We start from the raw sequence: 24,267 nt of genomic DNA on the forward strand, positions 1-24,267 counted from the left end.
ATGAATGAGTAGTTCTATTTTTCTCTTTTGGCTCCCAACGAAGGCGGACGCATTTTCTCTCCCTCTCCTCCCCCTCACCTTCCCTACTTGCTCTCTCGTCTCGTCTATTGTCTAATACTTGAAAGACTCTCTATGCACTGCTCTCCAAACTGAAAAATCATGGATTTGATCAACTGGTCTCTCAATGCAATTGACACCATCTTCTCGATGAGAAGCTTGGGTTCGGGGGAACCTGACTGCCCTGCCTGAACATTCGCAGCTGGCTACACGATGGATGTGGGGGAGAGGTGGCGGGTTGTGTGTCTGGCAGCTCTTTTCGTGGAGGACATCGAAGATATCTACCTACAGTATTTGGAACCATGATAACAGGTCTTCTGCTGATTGGATTAGGCTTTGCCCTGGTTTATCGAATAATTCAGAAAACGGAAACAGCTGTCCAAAGCCTCATAAGGCTGCCTGTCATGATTGAAGCAGTGGGCTGAGCGATCAGCACTGAGACTGAGATGGATACCATCACGGAGAAGCTCACGGCTTTGCAAAGGGAAATGGATGGATTTGGAGACCAGAATGGACAAAGAGAGTAACCTGTAAATTGGAATGCGGGTACTCGCTCTAAGACCAAACAATCACAATCTTATCTTCTTTCGGCTCCTCTCTGCCAGCACTGGCCTCGACCAAGGCCAATGTTGGGAACAACAACTACTCCAGAAGAGCACTGCAGCAAGTGGCTCTTGCGTTCCTCCCCGACACCACAGACACCTGCTGATTGTTGACTCTGTCTGGCACCTGATCAAGGGTGTCTCTATGGCAACTTGCTGTGTCGCTATCACAATCTGTGGACAGAGGCACCTAGATTTTAATGCCAGCTCTCCAGGCCTTCAAATACATGAATTATTACATACATACACACACACACATATATACAGTTATGCATTAATTAATTAGAGAAGAGTCCATTTTTATAACAATATGTTTCAGAGAGAGATCTTAGTAGGAGGACGATCCTCTCCACACGCTTAGGTCGCAAAAGTTATTTTGTCTTGCTGAGGTGTCGTGGTTGCCATGGTAACCAGAGGTCTGGATTCATTCACAGACATCCTGGGACATAGTTTGTTTATTGGCTGAGGGGTCTCTGATCATTTGTTGATCTAATGAATAATTGATTTGTTAAATCAAATGAAAGATGGTGTGTCTGATTGGTCCAGACAAATAAGTCAGTCATCAGAAATTCTATATTTGCAGACACATACAGTACATATTCATATGTATCTTCATGTTCACCACAAGTTGTTACCCACTTAATAATTTTTACATTTTAATTTATCATATTTGAAATAAATTTTACAGTCTTTAACATGTTAAAATATTTTTTTCTATGCTCTATGCTGCAAAATGAAATCTCTTATTTACATCATGTCTACACTGTTATAATGAGATGATTTGTGCTGAACACAACACCTGAACAAAACTGAGCGGTGAGTGGATTCTAACTTAAACGCCTCTTATTTGCTGTTGGGTTCAAGAAATTATGTTTATGATTGGCTAAATTGTTGAATGCTACAAAAGATATAAAATAGAAATAGAACGTCATATCCAGATCGCAAACCATAAAGCACTGGATAGTTTGCCAAATCTGCAATAAAATGCCATTATTACAGCTTAGGGTGCTATTGATTTTGTTTGAGGGTGCTTAGCAGCCTATCGCACCCCATAGAACCGGGCCTGCATGATATTGCATTTACATAACATTTATATATAGTGCAATGGCACAATGATTTTTTTTTTTTTTACTACGAGAATACTTTTGTGTACAAATAAAAAAAAAAACATTTTTTAAATTATAATTACGTACTTTGGTAGCCACCAGTCCAGTGAATTCTGGGCTCTAATGCAGACACATCACAATCTTGACACATACCGGACCAGCTCATATTCATACATATGAACATCTACAATTAAGAATTATATTAGACCTTGTGGACCCTATCCCTGGTCCTGAGGCGACTCCTGCACAACTGTCTCCAAATTCTACTACAAGGCCTCTGATTTATGTTTTTTATAAGTAAGACCTTGCTCTGCCCTCCCCCCTCCGGATCTGCCCTGCACTTCCTACCATCAATCATGTGTCATTTCCTTTCCATCGCCATCTCTAACAGAAATACAGTAAACATGATCTATGTGTGTGTGTATTTAAGTAATTATTAAATGTCTGGCACCTCCAATAAATCACTGACACTGCTTTCTGTAGCTTTCTGAACTTTTTGCACTTTTTCCAAATATAATAACAGCTGACAAAAGGTAAGAACCTCATTTCTATCATATTTCAAGTTCAACTGTTCCATCATACAGCAACAAAATTTCAACTACTAACTTATCATTGATTGCAGATTACATTTGGCCCCTCAAGGGGGTTAATCTTTCAGATCTCTTGAAAACAGTATAGTCAACAGAAACATAAAACAAGAGCTGTAGCCTACATGACAAAATCCAAAAAAAAAAAAAAAATCCTAAAAAACAATTATATATATATATATATATATATATATATATATATATATATATATATATATATATATATATATATATATATATATATAATAGATGTACACAGTGCAAAACTGCTTTATTTATAAAACTGAGCTGTTTTTTTCTGAGAGTACAGCGATAGATCATGGCAAAATTTTTACCATTTTAAGAGCAGTTTCTCATAAGTGTTTCTCATTAGGAGTTCATGCTGGTGTGTTGTGCATATTACTACAGCAGAGCTACGTGCGTTTGTACATAAACCTAATTTAAGCTCATTTCCTTATACCAACTAAATTACTGTTACTGTAAAGAGATCTGAACTCAAGTACACACACACAAATGCTCTTTAAAATATCAATCTTTAAAAATCTAATCAGAGATCTCCAAGGACTACCTCTATTATTACTTTCAAACAGTATATTTATAGTATAATACAACAGCAATAAAGTTTTTGTTTCTATAGCAGATTTATTTCAAAGTGTACTCTACATTGTCCTGTTGTGATCAATATTATTGACTAGCAGTGCCTATAATGTAGCATACAAATCTATTTATTCATAATTTATCATGATTATCATCGATAACATAATACCATTCAAAAATAGTTATTATTTTTTAAGAAGTTATATTATTCAGCAAGAACTTATTAAACTGTCAAAAAGTCAGAGTACAAAATATTTATATATGTTACAAAAGATTTTGGTAAATTCTGTTCTTTTGAAATGTCCATCCTAAACATTTGCACAAAAATATTAAGATGTTTTTTTTACATTGATAATAATATGAAATCAGCATATTAGAAAGATTATATTTTAATATAATAGAAAACTGTTATTTTAAATTGCAATAATACAGCATTTAACAATATTACTGTTTTTACTGTAATTTGATCAAATAAATACAGCCTTTTGTCAGCATGAGACTTTGTAAAAACGTTCAAAGATCTTTCTGACTCCAAAGTTTTGAGTTTTTCAATTATAAAACAATAAGTAATTTATTTGAGCACTAGAAAAATACAAAAAGAATAATTTGAGTAATAATAATAAAAAAGAATTAACTATATGCCAATTACAGAACATCCTGAAATTGCTAGAAACACAACATTTACACTAATAGACACTCAAACATTCAGTTATCACATGCTGATGGCCTTAATAAAGATGGTAATCATACAGATGCGCCATATATTCAATAATCACACTCTATTCATATAGACTGCATTCATACTGATAGCTGTCTATCACACACTGATTATAAGTCATAGAGATGGTAATCATGCAGATGCAGTTACAATCCCCACAACACACACACAACTTATATGAAAAATATTAAAGAAGAAAAAGAAATAATTATTTGTGCAAAAAGCCAATCGTTAAGTTAGGCCCCCATCATTTGACAGGTGCATCACAGTGCTTCACAGCCGCCACGAGAGAGTGACAGAATTCAAATAAACTAAATTCCGCTTATCTTTGACTTTTTTTTTTTTTTTTTTTTTTTTTTTACTACAAAGACTCAGTTTTTAAGCGTAGGTTATTCCATAACAGATACAAACAATACTGTCCACAAAGAAGGTGGACCCTTACCTTTCTAATTAAACTGGGATTTACAGCTGTGGATGTTTTTATGACTTGTTATTATGATGAATCGGGTACATATTGCGTTTTGATTATGCATGTTTTGTTGTGTACTGCTTATACAAATTTATCAAATATATTCCTTATAAGCTTTCCATTGTAAAACAGTGATCTATCGATGCTTAAGACTTAGACCTTTATAATGATATATAGTTTGTATTGATTCATTTTTTCCTGTTTCATTTAATCTATTCGTAAACACTGACACATGCAAACAAAGAGTGCTCAGTGTGCTGGCGTCCAGGTGCGGGTAAACAGGTTAAAGTTGACCTATTATGCCCCTTTTTACAAGGTGTAAAATAAGTCTCTGATGTCCCCAGAGTGTGTATGTGATGTTTTTGCTACAAAAAAAAAAAAAAAAAAGCTCACAAATACACTCACAGATAATTCTTTATAGCTTGTTGAAATTGCCAGTTTTAGGGTATGAGCCAAAACATGCTGTCTTTGTGTTTGTCCCTTTAAATACAAATGAGCTGGTGCTCCCACCCGTCCCTTTTCAGAAGAGGACAGAGCTTCATAAGCTCATGCACTAGGCAAAACAGCACAATATAATGCTTGTACCGATTGTACTGTGCAGTAAATGCATGTTTATGAATTACACAGATGGGGAGCATGGCGCAATGAAAAAAATTACATATCTGGTCTTATGGTGCCTTCACGTGCTATCACATTATGAGCTCAACAAATTCATGTTGTCGGATTCACAGTGCTTTCATATGTCATTTTTAATGACCACATTCCTATTTATGATCAATCTGGTAGCACGTGAAGGCAGCATCATTGGAAACAGGCAGAGTCAGTGGTAGCTTCAGCAAAATTAGCCTTACAGAGTGCCAAGAAACTCTTTCAGAAAGGCAGTCTGGCATTGTATCTCCAGTAGCTACAGCATCTGTAATGGCAGATTGCTTCTTCTCACTTAGGGTGGGGTCTATGCTAAAGAACATATTAAATTAAATGTATGCATTTAGCAGACGCTTTTGTCCAAAGCGACTTACAGTGCATTCAGGCTATCAATTTTTACTTGTCATGTGTTCCCGGGGAATCAAACCCCCAACTTTGCGCTTGATAAGGCAATGCTCTACATCGGCTGGTTGTTTTCACATGCTGTGGCCACACAATTGTGTTCAAACACCTTAGAAAAGTATTTTTGCATAATAGGGCACCTTAAATTATTTATTTACCAATAAGGAATTTCTTGATTAACCATTCAGCTGGCCCCCAATGGAGCTCATCAACCGGTTAGCAGCACCTAAAATATGAGTTTAGAGGAATAGGACAATCCAAGAATGAGATGCACGGCCACACCGCTGCTCTGAATGTAGTAAGAAATGGGACATAAGTTGAACAGCAATGAGCGATGACTGTAAATAAGGCAGTAATTACAGACAGGGAGTGACAGGCAGGGGGTCCCGCCCACTCTCCAAGTAAACACATGTCAAGGTGACAGAGGGGTCATGTTAGCTTGCAGCCTTTTATAGGAAGCCAACACAAACACAGAGATCCTCCCCATCAGAGGAAGGATTGCAGCAGTGATGGATGGACCTGAATTGAACTACTTTTTCTGTCAGAATGCAAGAGGAAAAGGTCAAATAATCTGCTTCAAATTGCTCCCCTAGAGGTCTTGTCTCAGATGCTCAGTGCACTAAAGAGAGTATCCTAACGTCACTGCACTGACGTCTTAATCTAGAGTTTGACATTTCAGTGTAATCATACAGATGAGGAGATACCACTTAATCTTTTTGAGCACATGCAAGCCTGCGAAAACCAGTCAGAATGTGACACAGCAAAGAAAAAGCTCTTTTTTTTTTTCTCCTATGCTAAGCAGTCATTTCAATCAATATCATTAAGGTCGTCCTGGGGTACCATAGTAGTCACATCATACACTGGTGTTCATTCATGATATTCATTATTTATTTTTGCAGAAGAATGCTCTGAAAAAAAATATTATAATAATAAAAAATAAATAAATAAATAAAAAAAACTGTCACTGTACACATGATTTTGTGACTGTAACATTTCATAATCTCTGAATTATTCACAAGACTTTCTTTACTCTTGGCATTAACATGCATTTCAGTCAGTGGGCCACAACTGGATACTTGAGTGATCTGACCACTCAAACCACATTCGGGGGCATGTGACTTCAATGTGACACTAACACTGCGTGAAGTATGATGAGGGGCCAATGTGGGGTCCGATCACCGGCTCCTGCTAGCTGAATGCTGGCTCTGTCTCCAACACCTGTCCACATTTACATTTACATTTAATCATTTAGCAGACGCTTTTATCCAAAGCGATTTACAAATGAGAACAATAATGAGAACAATAACCACTGCTAGGTGGTTGTCCCCCATCTTCAATAAACAAACTGTAGGTAGTCCAAAATGCAGTGGCTACAGTCCTTCGCAGGTCAAGAAAATATGATTTTCTCTGCACTAGCTACCTATTAAGTTCTGTATCAGTTACAGAATATTATTACTTACCTATAAGGCCCTTAATGTGTTGACTCCTGTGTACCTAACTAGTCTTCTACCATGCTACAATCCATCATGCTCCCTAAGGTTGCAAAACTCTGGACTTTTGGTAGTACAGGTACATCTAAAAAAATTAGAATATCAAGGAAAAGTTATTTATTTTTTGTAATTTAATTTAAAAAAGCTAACTTTTTATATATTCTAGATTCATTGCACACAAACTGATATATTTCAAGAGTTTTCTTTTTTATTATTATTATTATTATTATTATTATTCTGATGTTTATGACTTATAGCTTAGGAAAATTAGCATCTCCAAAAATTTGAATATTTTTGCAAAGATTAATAAATAAAAAAAAGTTTTAAAACAGAAATGTTCAAGATCTCTAAAGCAGGTTTAATTATGCACTCAACACTTGGTTGGGACTCCTTTTGCACGATTTACAGCTTTGTGCGGAGTGGGATGGAGGCGATCAGCCTGTGGCAATGCTGAGGCATTATTGAAGCCCAGGTTTCTATGCTAGTGGCCTTCATTTTGTCTGTGTTGTTTGTCAGATGTTACTTATCTTCCTCTTTACAATATCCCATAGATTATCTGTGGGGTTCGGGTCAGGTGAGTTGGCTGGCCAATCAAGCACAGTAATATGATGGTCATCAATTCAAACCACTTGGAAGTGGTTTTGGCACTGTTGGCAGGTGCTAAAGTACTTAAAGCCTGTCAGCAGATGGAAGCATAAAGTTCTCCAAAATCCCCTGGTTATTTATATTTCACTGAAGGTCATATGCTCTCCATATAACCATGTATGTGACAAATAAAAATATTGAATCTTGAATCCAAGTAGATGGCTGCATTGACTTTGGACTTAAAACACAATGGACCAACAACAGCAGACGTCACTACACCCAAAATCATCTTCAGACTTCAGAAACTTCACACTGGACTTTGGATTCAGTGCCTCTCCAGTCTTTCTTCAGACTCCAGACATTGATTTCCAAACTAAATGCTAAATTTACTTTCATCTGAAAAGTGGACTGTCGACTACTGAGCAACAGTCCAGTTATTTTTCTCCTTACCCCAGGTGAAATGCTTCTGACGTTTTTTTCTATTTCAGGAGTGGCTTGGCTATAGAAATTACCTTCTGTGGCTTACCCTCCTTGTGGAGGGTGTTTCGGTAGTCTTTACCATTATTGTTGTTGCATGTTCTAAACTAGCCCAAGAGGTCTCAGTATTTATTCACAAAATTAATTAATCTAATCAACCTCAAAATGGAATATTCAAATTTTCTGAAATTCTGGTGTAATTTCAGAAAGTTGTAACCATCCGAATAAATAATAATAAAAAATAAAAAAAAAACTCTAGAAATATTTCAGCGTGTGTGCATTGAATCTAGAATATAAAAAAGTATGCTTTTTGTAATTAAATTACAAAAAAATGTATACTTTTTCCATGACATTCAAATTTTTTGAGATGCACCTGTACTTAGGAAAGCAAAGTCCGCTAAAGAAGGAAAAGTTTTTTCGCACTTGGCTCCCAAACTCTGGAATAGCCTTCCTGATAACGTTCAGAGATTTCCAGACACACTTCCTTTGTTTAAATCTAGATTAAAGACACATCTCTTTGGCCAATGATTCAAATAATACATCTCATAATCTTGTACTGCAGTTATATCCGATCAAATGCACATTATTATTCTTTAGCTTGGGTTAAACAAATACATTTTGCTTGGTTGGAACAGCAGCTACACTAATTATGTCTATATTTGTTTCTTTGTTTTTGCAACTAGGATTTACACAAGCTTCAGTCTGGATCCAGAACACCTGAGAAGAGATGATGCAAACCCCTCAGAGGGTCTCAGTTGATGTCAACCTTGAAAATACATACAAACTACCAAATTTAGCTATAAGCTTGATTGCAATATATAATAATTTCTGTTAATAGTGTTCATTGTCTGTTTGATTACGTCTTTAATGGGTTTTTCTGTACATTTCTACCATATGTACATTAACTGACAGTCACCACTTATAAGCTACTACTAAATATATTGTAGATACTTAATTTTCTGTAAAGTTGCTTTGCAACAGTATTGTGAAAAGTGCTATACAAATAAACTTAAAATTGAACTGAATTAATTACAGAGCTGACCGATGCTTTTGGTTGCTGGACCAATGCGTAGCCAAAGACTGGATGAGAGGAATGATCATCCACCTTCCAAAGAAAGGCAATCTTGCCAACTGTAATAACTTGCAGGGCATCACATTCCTATCAGTCCTGGGAAAAGTCTTTTGCACAGTACTATTCAATCAGTTGTGGTCAAAGAGAGGCTATGTGAAGAGCAAGCTGGCTTAGTTGAGTTTATGATTGCGTATCAAACAGATCTTCATCCTCCAGATGATTAACGAAGAAAGTCTTGAATACCAACAATGGCTCCCGAATCAGCTTCATTGATTTTGTTAAGACCTTTGATAAGACCTTTTGCACATTGGGAGACATTATAGAACATTGCACAAGCTTATGGAATTCATACTCAATATGTCGATATATTCCACTTCCTTTATAAAGACTCAAGCTGCTGTTTTGGACTGATTACGGTATCTCTGAGGCCTTTTGCATTGTCATAGGCTGAGGTGTGTCCTCTCCCCCTTCCTGTTCCTGCTGGTGGTCGATTTTGTTATGTGACTGACTGCTGGCAAGGGTGAGGGGTAAGGGATCCCCTGGGTGAATGATTGCTATTTTTCCAATCTTGACAGATGACATTGCTCTACTTGGTCAAACACAGAGAAGTCTACAGGACCTAATGCATCATCTGGACAGTGAGGCTTGACAGGTAGGACTTATTGCACCCAATATGAAGGTCATGCGCATCGGACACTACCGATCAAATGTCCCAAAATCCATCGGCCAACAATGCATCGGGGAAGTTGAACAATTTACATATTTGAGCAGTACAATCACAAGCAATGGAGACATTTAATATGACGTCACTTGCCGTCATCATCAACCCGAAGGCAACACACACCTCAGAGACGTGGAAAGTGACAGCGAGCATTGAATAACGACTGAAGGTTTTCCACAAATGCTGCCTGCAACAAATTCTGCAAACATCATCCAGAAATCATATAACCAACAAAGAAGTATACTGTCACACCTCAAGTCGACCCCTAGTGGACTTGGTCGCTAAGGGACATTTCTCAGAGACGGGAATAGGATGCCAAAACGGAAGCCTGGCTGCCCGAAGAGCACTTGGTGCAACACATTCATCAAAGACCTGAACACTGAGGGAGTATCTGTGATGACTGGGTGAAGGAGAAGCTGGAAACAAGTGCGAGTATGAATAAAGTTTTAATTAGAGACAGAAACCAAACAAACTGGAACACAAACAACGTTTGGAAGACGACACAGTCCAAGATGGTGGAAGGCGGTGATTAATCCAGATGGTGGTGGTGAGTTGGCAGCAGGAGAGGGTGGCACAGGAACTGTGGGGAATCGAGCCGAAGGTAAGTAGTTATGCTTGTGATGGTTGCGATGAGTGGACGAGGTTCCAGGGGAACACAGACATCCAAACGCAGAACAACACAGAAAGCAAAGCATAGTTAACCGACAAGAAACAACGCTCTCACAAACACAAGACGTGAGACAAGCCATTATATAGAGGGAGAGTAATGAGTGACAGCTGCTGCTGATGACAATTAACGGAGACGCCCACAAACTAGTGCAGACGCGAAACACACAAGACTTCACTACAAAGTGCAAAACCCAGAGATCACGGTTTACCAACCGTGACAGTTTCATGGGATGAAGCTGAAGTCATTGCACTAGACTGAGTATGCTGGAGATCATTCGTTGCCTAACGTGCTTCTCTGTGCAGGAGTCTAAATAAGTACCCTCCTAGAACAGGCATGGGTTTGGCTAACCACTCCAAATGCAGTGGGGCTGACATTGAGGATTCTATGACTAACGATGCACCTGCCCCCCTTAATGTTGCCCATGTTAGGAACCATCATTGTTTTAATTATTAATCATAAGAATTTATATGTTTATTTATTTATTTTGAGTACCAATTCACCATATTAGAATGATTTCTTAAGCATCATGTGAAACTGAAGACTGGAGTAATCACGGCTGAAAATTTTTACCCATTTTTTTCAATCAATATTTCACAATATTCGTGTTTTAATCATCAAATAAAATTCAGTGTTGGTGAACATAAGAGACTCATTTCAAAACCATAAAAAAATACAAATAAAATCTTGTGACCCCAAACTTTTTAACAGTATATAAAATAGGAGAAATTGCAAATATTATTTTTTTTTTGGTCATTTTTCAACGACCACAACAAGGCAGTAAGTGATGTATTTATTGCCAAAATCAGAGACCCTTTAATTACAAGCAGCCAAATGAGGTGCATTTGAGCCCCATGTTAATAACAGGTATATACAGCCATGCGTCTCAGCTGATAACTTGTGATTAGATCAAGACAGACACTAATACCAGGTGTAATGCCATAGGTGTAAACATGGCCTAAAATATCTATCAGTTTGTGTCAGAAAGCACTCAAAGATATAAAGTCAAAAATGCAGAATATAAACAAAGAAAAAAAATGCTGAATCCTTATGGAACAAACAAATAGTTTCCCCAAAAGCCATAGGGACAATGAAAAACATAAACTCAATGTGAAGAGACAGTCTAGCCTAGCCGTTTAATGCAAATGACTGTTTTAATGTTATGCATTAGGATATTTGCAAAACAATGCCAATATTATTGTGTATTTAACTGAATTTAAGATAAGGTATGCTGTATGTCAGTGTTTACAAGAATACAGCCATCACTAAGTCAACAACATTTGCTCCTCATCTAAAAATAATAACATAGGGAAGAAAAAATCAAACACAGATTCAAAGAGAGGCAATACAACAAGCAGAATTAAATTGTTTTAAAAGAGACCTATTATGTCCCTTTTCACAAGATGTAAAATAAGTCTTTGATGTCTCCAGAGTGTGTATGTGAAGTTTTAACTCAAAATTTGTATAGCTTGTTAAAATTGCCACTTTTAGTGTATGAGCCAAAACAAACTATTTTTTGTGTCTTTCCCTTTAAATGCAAATGAGCTGGTGCTCTGGGGAAGAGGGCGCAGTTTCAAGAGCTCAAGCTCCAGCAATACTGGTGCTCGCCCTTTGCAAATAAACACTCCACTATTAGTAAAAGCCTGTTATCTTTACAGAAAACACACTTGGTTTAAAAGTCATTCATCTGACTGTACTATGCATAAAAAAAATGCACTTTATGAATTACACAGACATGAGCAAGGCGCGATAAAAAATAACTCATGGTGCCATCGCAGGTTTTAAAAACTTTATAAGCCCCACTTATAAAGAACTGCACTAATTCCAGTGGTAGACTTCACATTGCTTTCATATGCAATTTTAACTCCTACTTTCCTATTTACGATCATTCTGGTAACACTTGAAGGCAGCATCAGTTAAAACAGACATACAATGGTAGCTTTAGCAATATTAGCCTTTCAGAGTGCCAAGAAGCTCTTTCAGAAAGGTAATTTGGAAAACCAACACATAATACTTCTTCTTCTGGAGGTGTAGCTGGATTACGAACAGTTAGCTCCATCCTAGGTTTGTGCAAAACCTGCTTTATACTAACCCTCATTCACAAAGCAGTCCGATGTAGAATGATTAGTGCAGACATAAACAAAATTCGGTAGAGTTGAGGGAGCATTTTCTTCAAAAACAAAATTAATCCACCTCGTCTTCAGAGGCTCAGATTTTGGGAGTAAATGGAGAGAGCTATGTGGATTCATACATCCAGCTACAGAACACCTAAAGCACTTGGCAGACATTCCAACCCAATCTCAAGGCAATTCGTACATATTATACGAGGTGGCTTATTCGTACGAATTCGTACGACCACACTTGTACAAATTCATACTATTTTTGCCAAATCTTACATATTTTATGAGTTGCACAATTCATATGAATTTGTATGAATGACCTACACCTAACCCCGCCCCTAAACCTAACCGTAACTGGGGTTTAGACAAATCATATAAAATCGTACGAGTGAGGTCGTACGAGTGAGGTCATACGAGTGAGGTCATAGAAATTTGTACGAATAAGCCACCTCGTAAAATACGTACGAATTGGTCATGAGATAGCACTGGACATTCTTGTCAGTGCAGCAATGGCGGACTGTTTACAACTTGCTGTGAACTTAATCAGGGCAGTTCTATGCAGAACGGCAGTGTCTGTCAACTTTCATGGGCGGGGCCTATGGCTACTGTGAAATCACATTAGCAGCAATGCTGAAAACAGGTTGTTGGGAGACAATGCTTATTATTTGTGGGGATTAAACAAAGAATGGGTGGATTTTTATCATTATAGGGTGGTTGTGTACACACACTGCCAACACACAAACAACATATGAAAGTGAATTTTGCATTACAGGTCTCTTTCTTTAACAAGAAATTGTGCTGGCAATGTGTGGACCTACATGGGACAGAGGATAGCTGCCTGTATGTAAAAAAAAAAAACATCTGCAAGATCCCGAACACATTCAACAAAATAAATGGACACAAATAAATAGCCTGGACCTCTGAGCATGCTGACCTTGAACTGTCCATTCAATTCGAGTTACGGAGAGGAAGTCATGTTTTATAATGGAAGTTCTATTTAATTCTACCTAATTTATCTTACAACCACATGGCAAAACACAAACAAACGACATTCCCCTGAGCATAAAATCAAGAAAAGTCAAATTAACAAAAAAAAGTGGTATGATAAAATAAGCACCCATTTCACAGAGCCTCAGCAATAACAAACAACAAACAAGCATAATGAAGTTTACTCAGTTTGAAGCACTCTGGCTATTCGAATCAAGGCAGGAAAATTTGCCAGTCCATCTGTTTGGCTGAGAGGGCTGAGGGGAGTCTGAGCTCCTGCGGTTTCTGTGGGAGTCTGAAACAACCTCTGACTACAGAACGCTCACACAGATCCACATTCACACCAAATGTGAGTCGGTATCTCTCAGGGCTAGATGATGCTTCAGACCGGTTTGAGATCCATATCTCCCACATCAAGCATCTAAGCCACGGAGATCAGTGGAGGCCTGGATCAGTGCCTGGAAAAACTCTGGCACATACCAAGAAAACAAATTTGTTTTGGTGGAGATGAGATTAGATGTGGCAAGTCAGAGCAAAGAGTGTACACAGTTGAGCGGGAAGTGTGATATTTTTAGTTGTTAACTTGTAAGATTAAATCGCAAATATTTGTATGCTTAAGTCACACTGGATGTATACGAGTTACACTTCCACAATAACAGATGAGAACACGTGGTCATGGGCATGCTGCCAAGGAATAATTGAATAAAATAAAAATCATAATTCAGTGTTTCTCCATGTGATATGTGGAACACACCAAATTGCTATTTTACAATGCCTTCCTTGATTAGAAAGACAGAAGATCACCCAGAATTATGTACAGTAGTGCAGGTTATACGCAGATCAGTCGCCATGGCATTTACCCATTTCTAAATCCCCTTTGATGGATTTAGAAATGGGTATATGCAATGGTGACTATCCTGCATTAGCCAAATCATGACAGTCCAGCACCAGTGTTGTCAACTGTTACAAGATAAATAAGCAACCACAGATTCAAAAACAAGTAGTTTTGGAGGTGGAAAAGGAGACATAGCTGAATAAAAATAAACATTTTGATTGATGAAACGTGAAGACAGTAAACACGATTGCAACAATAGATGTTTCATGCATGATAAGCATGTTGCAAACAATCTCTTTGTACTGCATGTGTCATGTGTGATGCAATTACCTTCCTACATAGATTACCCCAAGGTAATTTCTGGCAAATTACCATAATTACAGCATCAACTATTATTAATCCTCAATTTAATAATAGGGTATCATCTACAAGCTGTCACGGTAGGAAATCCAGTGTTTCCTCCGTGTCATGTTTTGTTATTGTTTTTGTACTTACGTTGTCTCCATGTGCTCGTTTAGTTGATTGTCATCACCTGGGTGTTGATTGTCTCGCTCCAGCTGATCGTCATCATACCTCTGCTACTTATACTCACCTCGCTCTCTCTCTGTTGTCAGATCCTCTCTTATGTCTCCATGCACTAGCTGGATTACCGTCCTCCGTGTTTGTGTGCTGGTTTGGATTCGTGTTGTCGTCCGCGTGTCAGTGTTCCGGTCTGTTCCTGGTTCCAACCATTGACCACCTTCACCTGCACCGCTGACTTCACCATCCCGCTCTTCTCACGCCACCGTAGACCTTCCTTGCCATTGCCAACACTCTGGACACTCTTTATCAATAAACAACATCTGATTGCCTGCAATTGCTTCCTCCTCTTTTATCTGTCGTCACAGTAGGATCTGACCATCATGGAAGCAGCAGGCGATCGCTCCCCATCTCATCTCGAAGAATTTCTGCAACGAGCTGTGGGTCGTATGGATCGCCAAGACAAGGCGATAGATGAGATGGGTCGAGCCTTCCAAGCAATGGTGACGAAGGTGTCCGAGCTCGTTCTCCAGACGCAACAACAACAACAATCGTCACCCGCTGCGCCTCCCACGCCACCCACACCGCCGATCGTCTCCGGGGGGATTTCCCAGCCCGAACCACGCCTCCCCATCCCGGAGAAATATGCGGGTGAGCCAGAGTTCTGTCGATCATTTCTGTCTCATTGTTCTCTGCACTTCGCCCTGCAGCCCCGCACGTTCTACACCGAGGAAATGAAGGTGGCATTCGTCTTATCTCTACTTACGGGAAGGGCTGCCCTCTGGGGGACGGCGGTGTGGGAGAACCAAGACAGCTGCTGTGCCTCGTTCCACGCACTTTCGGAAGAGATGAGACGGGTCTTCGACCGCTCCGCCGCCGGGAGGGAAGCGGCTTGGCTTCTCACGGACCTACGTCAGGGGGAAAGGTCCGTTTCCGATTATTCGATTGAGTTCCGCACCCTGGCGGCGGAGTGTAAGTGGAACGAGGAGGCGCAGTGGGATCACTTCCTGCATGGGTTGGCTGACCGCATCCAACAGGAGATCCGCGCCGTCGAGCTCCCCACTTCTCTCAACAGTCTGATTGACCTAACCATCAGAGTGGAGAATCGACTCGATCAAGCCACCAGACGGAGGGGGAGAGCAGTTCTCGCGAACAGACCGGAGGCTCAGTATCAGCGCTCAGATGTTGCGGTCAGCCCACCGGGAGATCTTGAACCCATGCAGGTGGGGCGAGCTCGGCTCTCCCGGGAGGAGAGGATCAGGCGGAGATCCCTGGGACTATGTTTATACTGCGGCAGTCAAGAACATCACATCCAGCGTTGTCCGGTAAAAGACCAAGCCCGATAGTAAGACGGAGGCTACTATCGGGTGGGATCTCTGCCAGAAAGACCTCATCTACATCGACACTCCTTCCGGTGAGTCTACGGTGGTCCACCCACGCACTCGAGCATCACGCCTTGTTGGATTCTGGGGCAGAGGGTAATTTCATGGACTTCCAGTTCGCTAGTAAGCTTAACATTCCTCTCACCTCCCTCAAACACCCCATTGCACCCTTTGCTCTCAATGGACACAGACTACCAGTCATCACTCAGACCACCTTACCTGTTTCCCTCACCACATCTGGCAATCATACTGAGGAGATATCATTTTACATTACGGACTCACCTCAATCCCCCATCGTTCTCGGTCACACCTGGCTTCAGAAACACAACCCCAGCATCAATTGGCGCCTTGGATCTGTGGTTAGCTGGAGCGAGGAATGTCATTTGTCTTGTCTTTTGTCTGCTGGTGTTAATGTTTCTGAGTCTGTGTTTCAGGGGGAAGCAGTGGATTTGGCTAGCGTGCCCGCGGAGTACCACGACCTGAAGGAGGTGTTCAGTAAGTCTCGTGCTGATTCTCTTCCTCCTCATCGTCCCTATGACTGTGCGATAGAGTTATTGCCAGGTACTTCTCCGCCTAAGGGCAAGTTATATTCTTTGTCTGTTCCAGAGACGGCGGCCATGGAGAAATATATATCCAGTTCTCTAGCAACGGGGTTTATCCGCCCTTCCTCTTCTCCAGCGGGGGCGGGGTTCTTTTTTGTGGGAAAGAAGGACGGATCCTTGCGACCTTGCATTGACTACCGAGGGCTGAACAACATAACGGTAAAGAATACCTATCCTTTGCCGCTTATGTCTTCAGCTTTTGAGAGGTTGCAGGGAGCGTCCGTTTTCACTAAATTGGACTTACGTAATGCTTATCATTTGGTCCGCATCAGGGAGGGGGATGAGTGGAAGACTGCCTTTAACACCCCTAGAGGCCATTTTGAGTACTGCGTTATGCCGTTCGGGCTAACCAACTCGCCGGCAGTCTTTCAAGCACTCGTTAATGACGTGTTGCGAGACATGGTCGATCTGTTCATATATGTTTACCTGGATGACATATTGATTTTTTCTTCGTCTCTCCAGGAACACGTGCAACACGTACGACGAGTGCTTCTGCGGTTGCTAGAGAATGGATTGTTTGTCAAGGCGGAGAAATGCGTTTTTCATGCACAGTCTGTTTCTTTTCTAGGACACATCATTTCGACTGAGGGTGTTCGCATGGATCCTGAGAAGGTTAAGGCTGTGGTAAATTGGCCATCCCCAGAGTCTCGCAAGGCCCTGCAGAGATTTCTGGGGTTCGCCAATTTTTACCGGCGTTTCATTCGCAATTTCAGCCAACTAGCCGCTCCTCTGACCGCCTTGACCTCCCCTAGTTTGACGTTCAGGTGGTCAGACGCAGCTGAGGCTGCGTTTGCCAAACTGAAAAGCTGCTTTGTTTCAGCTCCCATTCTCGTCACCCCTGATCGCTCACGTCAATTCATAGTGGAGGTCGACGCGTCAGAGGTGGGGGTAGGAGCAGTGTTATCCCAACGCGCATCCTCAGACGGAAAGGTGCATCCGTGCGCGTATTATTCTCACCGTTTATCTCCTGCAGAAGTTAATTATGACATTGGCAATCGAGAGTTGTTGGCAGTCAAACTTGCACTGGAAGAATGGCGTCACTGGCTTGAGGGGTCGGGTGTACCTTTCATTGTATGGACGGACCATAAGAATCTCGAATACATTAGAACCGCCAAAAGACTTAACTCCAGGCAGGCTCGGTGGGCATTGTTTTTCGGTCGTTTCGATTTTACACTTTCTTACCGGCCGGGTTCCAAAAACATCAAACCCGATGCTTTATCCCGTCTTTTTGAGCGTTCCGATCGTACTGCTACTCCCGAGCCCATTTTACCGGGGACCATCATTATCTCCGCGCTCAGGTGGGAGGTCGAATCGAAGGTGTTGACCGCCTTAGAAGGGGTAACGCCCCCGGCTCGTTGCCCACCGAACCGATTGTTTGTGCCGGAGAGGTTACGGTCAGACGTTCTCCAGTGGGGTCATTGTTCCAGTGTTGCTTGTCACCCAGGGGTTAGTAGAACTAGATTTCTGGTCAAGCAACGATTTTGGTGGCCTGGTATGGCTCGTGACGTCCACGATTTCGTCTTGGCTTGTTCAGTTTGCGCTATTGGTAAGACTTCCAATCGACCTCCAGATGGGTTACTCTTACCGCTGTCTGTCCCTTCAAGACCCTGGTCCCACATTTCGCTAGATTTTATCACCGCCCTCCCGCCCTCTAAAGGCAATACGGTGATTTTAACCGTAGTGGACCGGTTCTCGAAGGCGACTCATTTTATTCCCTTGCCCAAATTACCTTCAGCCAAGGAAACAGCGGTAGCTGTCATTGACCACGTCTTCCGCATACATGGCCTCCCGACAGACGTGGTTTCTGACAGGGGTCCCCAATTTGTGTCCAAATTTTGGCGAGAATTTTGTAAATTGTTAGGAGCGACTGTTAGTCTTTCTTCCGGGTTCCATCCCCAGAGCAATGGTCAAACCGAACGAGCCAATCAGGATGTCGAGAGGGTTTTGCGATGTTTGGTTTCCAATAATCCTTCGTCCTGGTGTCAGCAACTCTCAGTTGTGGAGTACGCACACAATTCTTTGCCAGTGTCATCTACGGGCATGTCTCCATTTAAGTGTAGTTTAGGGTACCAACCACCTAATTTTGTCAGTACGGAATCCGAGGTTTCGGTCCCCTCCGCACACGCATTAGTCCAGAGGTGTCACCGCACCTGGACCAGAGCTCGCAGAGCTCTGCTCCAGGCTAGGTCGCGCACCAAGGCTAAGGCCGATCGCCACCGGTCGAAGCCTCCCCGTTACGTCGTCGGTCAAAGAGTGTGGCTTTCTACCCAGAATATTCCTATGCGGTCCGTTTCTAACAAACTTGCTCCCAAATTTATTGGCCCGTTTTCTATTACCAAGATTATTAATCCGGTAACCGTGCGTCTTAGCCTTCCTCCGGCGTACAGGAGGATTCATCCCGTGTTCCACGTCTCCAAAATTAAATCGGTGATTTCTTCCCGTCTTAATCCGCCTGCTCCGGTTCCCCCCCCGCCTCGTCTCGTTAATGGGGAAACCACCTATTTGGTTAATCGTATTCTGGACTCTAGACGGAGGGGACGCGGTTTTCAGTACTTGGTGGATTGGGAAGGTTACGGTCCGGAGGAGAGGAGCTGGGTTCCTGCTCGGGACATATTGGATCACCACCTTATAGATGATTACAATCTACAGGTAAAGCAGGCTGGGAACGTCAGGTGACGTCCTAGGGGAGAGGGTACTGTCACGGTAGGAAATCCAGTGTTTCCTCCGTGTCATGTTTTGTTATTGTTTTTGTACTTACGTTGTCTCCATGTGCTCGTTTAGTTGATTGTCATCACCTGGGTGTTGATTGTCTCGCTCCAGCTGATCGTCATCATACCTCTGCTACTTATACTCACCTCGCTCTCTCTCTGTTGTCAGATCCTCTCTTATGTCTCCATGCACTAGCTGGATTACCGTCCTCCGTGTTTGTGTGCTGGTTTGGATTCGTGTTGTCGTCCGCGTGTCAGTGTTCCGGTCTGTTCCTGGTTCCAACCATTGACCACCTTCACCTGCACCGCTGACTTCACCATCCCGCTCTTCTCACGCCACCGTAGACCTTCCTTGCCATTGCCAACACTCTGGACACTCTTTATCAATAAACAACATCTGATTGCCTGCAATTGCTTCCTCCTCTTTTATCTGTCGTTACACAAGCTGTCTAAGAAGCTTTCAGAATCTTTTCCAGTAACAATTATATTTAATACCAAGTTACCATAGATTTGTTGTAGTAACAATGAATGTAACAACTATTGTATTTTTTTTTTATTTTTTTTTACAGAAATTATGGTTACTATAGTATGCAGAGTTCAAAGCATAAGTGATATTTTATTTTTATCAGTTCATATCAAAACATTTAATGGTTTAAATTAAATTAAGAAGCGCATAATAAAGTGTTAAATGGCAGTTTCTACTATGATCAAAATCTCATTGCAGTATCGTTAACAAAAACAAAAAATGTTTAACTAAAAGAACAATATTTTCATTCATTGAACTAACTGAACTCAAATACAAATAAATATAAATCAAAATTAAAAATATAAATATAAATGCTGCCTTAACAATTAAAACAAATATACATATAAAAAAACTAATAGAATTACATATGCAAATGCATAAAAAATGAAAACTTAAACTAATGAATAAATAATGTTAAAATAACATAGCATCATTGATCAACAAGTTCAATAAATTGTATATATATATATATATATATATATATATATATATATATATATATATATTCAATTTATTTTTTTTATTTTTTATTGTTTTTTCATGGGAAATAACGTGAAGACAGAACCGGTTTCACCCATTACTGTCAATTAATAAACTGTAAGAATGGGGTAGCAATGCCATTTACTTTATATATCTGGCACTGCACAATTTTTTCAGATGAGGATTATCTACAGTATGTAGTTTAACCGCTTTTGTCACATTAAAATGTCTGTTTAGGGTCATCCACTGATGGCCCAAAGTCATTGGACATGATGTTTGCCTGCCGTCTTCCTCCCTCCTCATTGACCTCTCTGATAGGCCTCTTGTCCACAAGTCATTGATTGTTCCACTTGCCTTGCAGTCAGTCCAACACTATGATGGCAAAATGTAAATGTGCACAAACACACTTTTTTTTTACATAACCAACAGTGGTTACCTGGGCTGTGCTCAATATAGCATTACAACTATGTATTGTATTTAATTTTATATTTGTTTTCCTGTATGTAGATTATGGCAAGGGGAAAGTTCTGGAAATCTTTGATATAGAGCAGCACTCACGTGATGATTTAATCCTCCGGTATGATGCCACACTTCTGTTTCTACAACATAACAAACCGATGACAGCGGCTCACAGGCAACCACCACCACATCAGCACTGTGACCTGACAAGGGAAGAGCAGGTGTTATTCAGAAGAGACTACAGGCCTCTTTGTGTATTTAAGGGTCATGGTTCAGGTGCACTGACACGGGTCATGTGCACACCAGTCTGTTGCTCTGGGGATAACAACTCAAGCATGAAGCCTGATGTGGCAGCCACCCTCAGCAAAGCTGATCTCTGAGCTGCACAAATATTCCATATACCTACAGACATATCTCAAACACACATAATACTTGAAAAACAAGAGCTTTCTCAAAATTACAAGCTACAGTCTGACTGGCTAACTTTGGCCATTTATGGGAGTCAAAAGTGTTGAAAAATGAAGATGCACATAAATACATAATTTTGAACAAACAATTAAATAAATATATTTAGTACTATTTGATTATTAAATTAATGTTGAAAAAGTTTAGTTACATAATAAATTGAATAAACTGCATAAATGATACAAATATAAATATTTTTAATTTTTATTTTTATTTTATATAAAATACTTATATATGTATAGTATACCATATAAATGTAATTATACTTTAAATAGTAAAAACTATTCATACAAACTAAAGTATAAACTAAAGCCTTTTTATTAAAAACAATTCTATTATTAAAATTATTATAAATATTTGTGTTTTTGAACATAATTAAAGGGATAGCTCACCCACAAATGATGTTAATTCACAGGCCATTCAAGATGTAGGTGAACTATCCCTTTAAATAGCTTTAAATATTTAAATACTTTTAAGATATATATTAAATAGTATTATTACAATAGACTGATCGATTTTTTTATTGGTTTTCTAAATGCAACTAAATGCAATACACTGTGAGTGTAAACGTGCATATTCCATTTCCCTTGTGATTATGTTCAAATACATTTTTACCTGCCACTAAACACAGCCTAATAATCAATTGGTCAATTTATATGACAGACAGCCCCTTCCTGATTAAATGACCAATACTTGGCAAAATAGACCAGACTTTATGCAGAATATCAAACGTCTGGCTATGCCTCACCAAGCTGTACCAAATTAACTACTGCTTATCCATAAACATAAGCCCTCCGTCCTCTCCGATTGACTGATAAAAAAAAAAAAAAATAATAAAATAAAAAAAAAAAACACTTCCCATAATCTAATTTCTGGTCTCACTCTGACCCTTTCACCCTCTCTCCCCACAGTGCTGCTCTGAACACTGATTTGTTTTTGCTTGCATGCAAAGAAGGCAGAATCCCCAGCATCCTGATTGCATGCTATGAGCTCAGTGATAGGAGCGTTGCAGGTTGTATTGTAGCCAGCATGGGCTGCATAATTCAGTGAAGCTGTTGCATCTGGGTGGGAGCAGGGCCGCAGTGCATCTCTGTAGCAGCGTTAATGATGACAGCTAGGCCGATAATGGTATGGGCTGCCAGACAGGATCCATACAGATAACCCAGGCACGACACTGATGGAGTCTCTCAGCGTCATTACCGTCCATCAGGTGGAATTACAGGGCAAAAACCAGCAGCAATATATGTCATTAGCAGAGTCACGGTTCAACACACAGCCCTGCTAAAACAAGGGTTGAGACCAGAGCCATCAAACACAGCCCCACACACACACATAAGCTGCTTTTATGATATGTTTGATTCATCTACACAATACGTGTTCACTCTCTTTGTTGATATCATCCTATCACATTCCCTTACATCTAATGCATTTGGTTTAATGTTCAGACAACTCATTAACATGCAAGCGTCTGAATTTTTCATGATTTATCATTATTTTAAATGCAAGAAAGAACCATACGCAAGCAGATTGTAGACAATTAAGATAATTGTGAATGCATGAAATATTAATTCCTTAAGTGGACCTGGAGGAAAAGTATACACACTCACCCACACACACTTTCGAAGCTATATTAGTCAAAACGTCTTATACACACATTCGTTTTCATAAAAAAAAAAAAAAAAAAAAATGTTATCCTTATTTTTCTGATTCAAAAGTATTCCGGATCGCTTCAAAAGACAGATTCTAACAAGCTGGTTTGATAGAGCTTCCCTCATGACAAATTCACTCTTATAATCACAACCACGATAAAAATAAATAAATTCTTCCGCTCTATATTTACTACTTTACTCTTATAACTCTGCACTACAGTACTGTGAGTACTGTTAGCTGCTATTTAATAAACTGCCTGAGCAACATCATACGTTGCTATGGATAAAAGCATCTGCTAAATGACTAAATGTAAATGTCATCAGGCAAATCACTTGAGAAAAATAGTTTGGGTTTAAAAGTTAAACAGTGTTTACACAGGACAACAAACAAATGTGTCTACAACAACTGATCCAAAGTTCTTGTTTGAAAAGAGCATTTATATGCATTTATATGCAACAGAAACTGCACAGTACAGTATAAACATGTTCCATCTGCACACTTAAAACTAAAGTTATTTATTTATTTTTTTTGGCATCTATAGTTCCATGAAGAACCGTTACATCCATGGAACCTTTCCATTGTACAAAAGTTCCTTTGTAGAAAAAGGTTCTTTAGATCATTAAAATATCCTTCACACAACTTATTTTAAGAACTGTTCACTGAAAGGTTCTTTTGGGAACCAAAAATAGTTCTTTGGTGGCAGTGAAAACCCCCTTTTTGGAACATTTATTTTTAAGAGTGTGTGATGGTCCCCTTCTATAATTTAATTTAAAATTATTAAAAACTCGACACGCTACATATACATAACTAGAAATATTCAGTAGTCCCAAGAACAATCCATACCAAAATCTACACCTTTTCTTTTAATGAATACATTCAGCAATGTTTTTTTTTTTTTTTTTTGAGTATAAAAGTTTTTTAATTTTTATTAAAATTTATTGAAAAGCAAGACAGTCTGATTTGCGATTATTTAGGATAACTGTTAAAACACATAAAATATTCACTTCTTAAGTGGTTCTGGTAAAAAGAAAGTGCTATAATTATCCAGAATATAATATAATTATACATAAATGAATACTGCATTTATTGTATTATTTATTTCTATAAAACATTCAACTTGCCACTCACCAGGTGCAGGGAGAGGTCAGGGAAATGATGCTTTGTGAGATCACACAGGCTTTACAGAGATCCTTCCTCAAATTTACACTGTATACAGTACTGAAGCAGCCTATATGAACATTATCTGCTTCACAACAGGCTCATTAATCAAGGGAGAAAGAGCAAGCGAGAGAAAAAGAAGAAGAGCAAGAGAAACGGCCTCACTTCCTCAGGGTTTATC

This window comes from Carassius gibelio, chromosome A9 (genome assembly GCF_023724105.1).
Source record: "Carassius gibelio isolate Cgi1373 ecotype wild population from Czech Republic chromosome A9, carGib1.2-hapl.c, whole genome shotgun sequence".
Taxonomy (NCBI): Eukaryota; Metazoa; Chordata; class Actinopteri; order Cypriniformes; family Cyprinidae; genus Carassius; species Carassius gibelio.